Consider the following 6,000-nt stretch of genomic DNA (forward strand, 5'->3'; position numbering starts at 1 on the left):
TTCTCACCTCCATGGTTTCTGCTGAGAAATCTATGCATAGTCTTATTGTGCTTCCCTTGTGGGTGATGGATTGCTTTTCTCTTGCTGCTTTCAAGATTCTCTCTTTCTCTTTGACCTCTGAAATTCTGATTAGTAAGTGTCTTGGAGTACATCTATTTGGATCTATTCTTTCTCTACACTGCACTTCTTGGATCTGCAATTTTAAGTCTTTAATAAGAGTTGGGAAATTTTCAGTGATAATTTCCTCCATTAGTTTTTATCCTCTTTTTCCCTTCTATTCTCCTTCTGGGACACCCACGACACATATGTTCATGTGCTTCATATTGTCATTCAATTCCCTGATTCCTTGCTCATATTTTTTTTCCATTTTTTCCTATATTTTCTTTTGCTTTTCAGATTTCAGATGTTCCATCCTCCAGTTCATTAATCCTATCTTCTGCCTTTGAAATCTAACATTGTAGTTTCCCATTGTTTTTTTTCATCTCTTCTACTGTGCCTTTCATTCTCATAAGTTCTGTGATTTGTTTTTTCAGACTTTCAATTTCCTCTTTTAGTTCATTCCTTGCCTTCTTTATATCCTCCCTCAATTCATTGATTTGATTTTTGATGAGGTTTTCCATGTCTGTTTATACATTCTGAATTAATTGCTTCAAATCCTGTATCTCATTTGAATTGTTGGTTTGTTCCTTTGGCTGGGTCATATCTTCAATTTTCATAGTGCAATTTGTTATTTTTTGCTGGTGTCTAGACATTTAATTACCTTAATTAGTTTATTCTGGAGACTGCTTTCACATCTTTTACCTAGGGTTTGCTTGCTGGATTAATTTGTTGTCTGCCTGTTCTTTGACATTCAGTTCAGCTTTTTCTGGACCACTAGCTTAGGTTTGGTTTAACAGAGGAGAATTTTTCAGTTTCTGTTTTCTTATTTCTTGCCCTGCCTGTATGGCACCTTCCCCTCCCCAACCCTCCATTCTTAGGAGGGTTTACTTAGGTATTATAGATGCCAGCCAGATTTTCCCAAACCAAACTGGTCTCCTGTCAGAAAGAAAGAGTTGCCTGTGTCAGTTTTCCCTAAAGGTAAAACCCAGCAGTTTGAAAATCTTTCCTGTGAGGTCTCTGGACTCTGTTTCTCTTATCCTGTCCAGTATGTGGTGTTTGTCTGCCTGCATGTCCCACCAGCATAAGATGATGTGGTACCTTTAACTTGGCAGACTCTCCCTGCTGGGGGCATGGTGGAGACAGAGGAGAGGTTGTAGGCTGGTTTTAAAGGCTTCAAATTACCAAACCCTGTGGAGTGAATTTCTTGAAGGAGGGGCTCCACCTGAGTTTGGTCTCACCCCTCCCGTGCGGAAAACACTGGTTTCTAATGAGCCCTCAAAGAAGCTAGTTTCTGCCTCTGCCTGGGGCAATTGCAGCCTGAGAAGCCATACCGCTACATCCAAGGGAAACCAACACTCCATAGAAACACAGTCACAAAAACCTCTCTTCTTTTTTTTTTTCTTTTTCTATCACCTCTGAACTCTTAGTGCCGGGACAAAAATCAGTGATTTCTGCTTTAACCAGGTTTGCCTGAGCTGGGGGCCTAGTTGTAGTAGTCAGAATTTGTGAATTAATTCCACACTTGAAACTTATTTGTGCTCCTTTCCTCTCTGGGAAACAACCTGTGGGGGAGGGGCACCAGCCCTTGCAACGTGGGGAACTCACCATTCTAGGGGGGCTCACAGCTAGCCCAGCTGGTCCAGACTGGGGTACGCTGTGTGTTCGGTTACTGACGTGGCCCCAGGAGCTGTTCTGTACTGTTCCTGACTATTTAGTAGCTGTCTGGCAGAATGAACTAAATCCCACACCTTGCTAAGCTGCCATCTTGGCACCTTCCCCCACCCTGAGTATGGCTTTTCTTAACAGTCAATATTCATAGTGGAACAGAAACTCTTAGTTATTATCATTGTTTTTTAACTTTCAGCTCCAGAAAAGAAGGAACATCATGGAAGGGATAAATACATACAGCAAAGGAATGGTAAGAAAAACTAAAATATTTAGCACAATTTGAGAAATACATATCCATATAACACACTCTCATCTCTAGTATTCACAAAAGTAAACAGTTATTCACAAACTCATAATTTATTTCCAGTTAAGTGGGTGACAAATTCCATTAATCATTTCTTATTATGGCCTATGTCTAGTGGTTCTTTCCCTTTTCATTTTCCCTTTATTCACTTACACACAACCCAGGGATAGAAGAAGAGAAAAAGCTTATGCATTCAAAGTAAATATATTTCTAAATTTCATGTACTTATCCATAATTATTTTTCATGAAAGAAGTTATAATCTTTGATTTATATGAAATGATTTATGGATTAGCCTTCATATCTACAAGAAATAAATAAGCTTCAGGTTTATATTTAATAATTAGATGAATAATTTATTAAATAAAGTAAATATTTCATATAATTGCATTTGGGAACAATTATGAGTCAAGAGAGTTCATAAGAAAATCTGAACAAATTGTTGAAGTAATTCTTGAATATGTCAGATGCCTAACATTTTATGTATACTTTCTTGACTGTAGTTCTTACTTATAAAATAGAAAATATTGTGCATATAAACTTGGGTTCCTGAGGCCCTTCAGAAGACATTGCTCTGTAAAAGACTGCCTAATTATTTTATGCCATAAGGAAAGTTGAAGAGTGCTTCTTTAATGTGTCAATTCTACTGTCAAATGAGATACACTTTAAGCTCTTTTGGTTTTATGGAAACCACTTATATATGCATGCCCCTAGTTAAAAATATATATTTGAAGTTTCTCTGCTTCATTTCCATAACATGGTTAATATTCATATAGATATATAGATTTCAACCTTGTCACTGATCCTCACAAAATTCATATTCAATAACCTGAAGGTCTAATAGAGTCATATTTACTTTTGGAATATATTAGGACAAAATCCATGAAACAATTTGGTAAATGAAAGAAAATAATAACCATACAATCAGAAATTTTCATATATTACCTTATGTGGAAACTAAATGATGGACAAATATTCACTGAAGAAATTTACATGAGTCTTCCTGGGAAAGTTAGCTCACTTGATTACATTGCGATATGACATCATTTCAAAGATACTGGGAAGTCATCCTACTTTGAAAATGATCAGTTATTGTACAAATATTTAATGCTCAAAATCTTTGTTTGAAAAATAAGGTACTTTGCTAGGTGTCATAAAGTCTTAATTTTATTCATGCCATTCTCTACAATATATAGAGTGTTCTATAAAGATTCTGCTGTTCTTTTGCATCTCAAGTAACACAGGGACAGACAGAGATTATTCATTTTACTTTGTTAATAAGCCATAACAAGGACATGGAGATTAAGGGACAGATCCTTTTTTTTTCCATCAGGCAGTTTTTTTTTTTTTGTCAATGTCAAGATATGCCTTAGATTTTTTATGCATAAAAATTTTATGCATAAAATTTATTTTTTATGCATAAAATTTCATGATCATGAAATACCTTTCTTAGAGAGTTTTGAAGATGGGAACTAATAAATTTCTCAGAGCCTGGTACATTGTAAGCAGTCAATAAATGTTAGCAGTAGTTTCAATGTGATAGCTACCATGATAGTAATTATTTAACTTCTCTGCAGTCTCTTTAATCTGTTCCTGAAGATACATTTATCTCTCATCACCAGTTCAAATTTTGGAACTATCAAAATGTGCAATTTCAAGAAATGCTATTAAATTGGTTTGCTCCAAATAAATAGAGTAAGAAAATAATTTTAATACATCTATAATAAATTAAGTGATCAAATGTAGGTAGGGTAATAAATTCAGTGTATAATATACTCCAATTTGAATCTTAGAATTCCAGAATAGTGAAAGGAATATGGAAAAAATTAAATTCTTCTTTGCATCCCTCTGAAAGCCTTTTGAGAGGAAATCAATGGAGGCACCAAATAGAGTAATGTGACCTTTACCCAAAATAGAATTATCTTACATGTGTACTCTCTGCCTGAGGGAATAATTGAGATGAAGAGTAACCTTTGGAGATGAGGCAGACCACAGTGAAAATTTTAAATTAGTTAAGTAATTTTTTTTGGGGGGGAGGTGCATGGTCTGGGAATCGAACCTGGGTCTTCTGCATGGAAGGCCAGTATTCTACCACTGAACCACCCGTGCACCCCAAGACAGGTAATATTTCCATGAATACAGATGTTGAACTATCTGTGACACACTCCACCCTTCTTGTTTTGTTTTAATCATAGCTTTTGTCATTGTTTTTATGCTATTCACTTCATTGAAAAACCTTGATCCTTTTGGTCACATGTTTTAAAGCATCTTTTACTTGTTTGTTTCTCAGTGTATAAAAGAAGGGATTCAACATAGGGGCCACAGAAGTACTGAGAAGAGCTATCCCTTTATTTAAAGATACCCTTTCCTTCGCAGAGGGTTTCACATACATGAAGATGCAACTGCCATAAGAAATAGAGACAGCAACCATATGAGAAGAACATGTAGAAAAGGCCTTCTTCCTCTGTTGAGAAGAAGGCATTTTCAGAATAGTCTGAATGATGTTTGCATAGGAGAGAACCACCAACACCAGTGTAACCAGGAAGTGTCAAAGTGGCTGAGAAAAGCATCATTAATTCTATTAAATCTATGTCTGTACAAGAAAGTTGCAGTATGGGAGAAACGTCACAGAAGAAATGATCAATGGTGTTAGCTGCACAGAAATCAAGCTGGAGACCCACAAGGAGTGGTGGGAAAATTATTAGGAAGCCAGCCAACCATGAAACAAAGACCAGCAAATTGCAGACTCTGCTGTTCATGATGGTTGTGAAATGCAGGGGTTTGCAGATGGCCACGTAGCGGTCATAGGACATGGCAGCCAAAAGAAAAAATTCCGTTGCTCCCAGAAGAATAGTAAAAAACAACTGTGCTATGCAACTGTTGGAAGAAATGGTCTTATCACCTGTTGCCATACTAACAAGAAATTTTGGAATACAGACTGTTGTGAATGTGATTTCTAAAAATGAGAAATTTCGGAGAAAGAAATACATGGGCGTCTTGAGGTGCGAATCGAGTAGGGTGAGGGCAATGATGGTTAGGTTTCCAGCGACACTCAACATATAAGTGAAAAAAAGAAGAAGGAAAATGACCACCTGTAACTGTGGATCATCGGTCAGTCCAAGAAGAATAAAGCTTGTCACTGTTGTGTGATTTCTCATAGCTTATATCTACTAAACAGAGAAAAAATTTTAAAATGATATAACTATATTTCTATGTTTCCCAGATGCACTTTGCTACACACACCCAATTTCCCCTAAGATTCTGTTAGTCAGAAGTTTGCATATTTAAAAATTTGACCTCACAGTTTTTGCTCAAAATTCACTAACCAAATACAATGTTAAGAATTTGGTTTTATTTCCCATAAAGCCAAGCATGTCAAAGGGATGTTACATTGATAAAGTCAAAGTTAAACCCAAAACAAGAAACAAATAAAGAACTCTCATGCTATTTGAATTTTTATGTTCTGTATTTGCAATTAGTTTCCTATCAATTTACATTAAATTATTTTCAAACATCTGGTGACTCTTCTACTTTGTTAAATTAATCCATTTACTGTGTTCATTGCTCCTTGTTATAGGCTGTTATTCTGTAAATCACGTGCCAGTTGAGGTTTCTCCACCTTTTGAAATATACATAATGCTGACTTAAATATCTCTAGCTACTTAGAGTGAGAATTCGGTACCCTAACCAAACTTCTGAATGTTTTTCAAAATTCACATTCTCATAACCATGTTTAGTACAGCTTCCCCCTTTTCTTCTGAGAACATGAACTTATTTTCCTTTCAGTCACCCTGATTTTTCTTTTTCCTCTAACATATATTAAATTTGACATAAATTTAAATTAGACAAAAGTCTATATGCTGGCCAATTAAATAGAATCATGCTTCAAGACATTAAATTCCTCAGACTTTTGGAAGTCACATGTTTGCGA

The 6,000-nt window shown here is 35.8% G+C and overlaps 1 pseudogene; it reads right to left on the bottom strand.

The window, feature by feature from the left end:
* Nucleotides 1-4,293: 4,293 nt before the first annotated feature.
* On the bottom strand, nt 4,294-5,227 carry LOC143690072 (olfactory receptor 6C74-like; annotated as a pseudogene).
* Nucleotides 5,228-6,000: the final 773 nt, after the last annotated feature.

This window comes from Tamandua tetradactyla, chromosome 7 (genome assembly GCF_023851605.1).
Source record: "Tamandua tetradactyla isolate mTamTet1 chromosome 7, mTamTet1.pri, whole genome shotgun sequence".
Classification (NCBI taxonomy): Eukaryota; Metazoa; Chordata; class Mammalia; order Pilosa; family Myrmecophagidae; genus Tamandua; species Tamandua tetradactyla.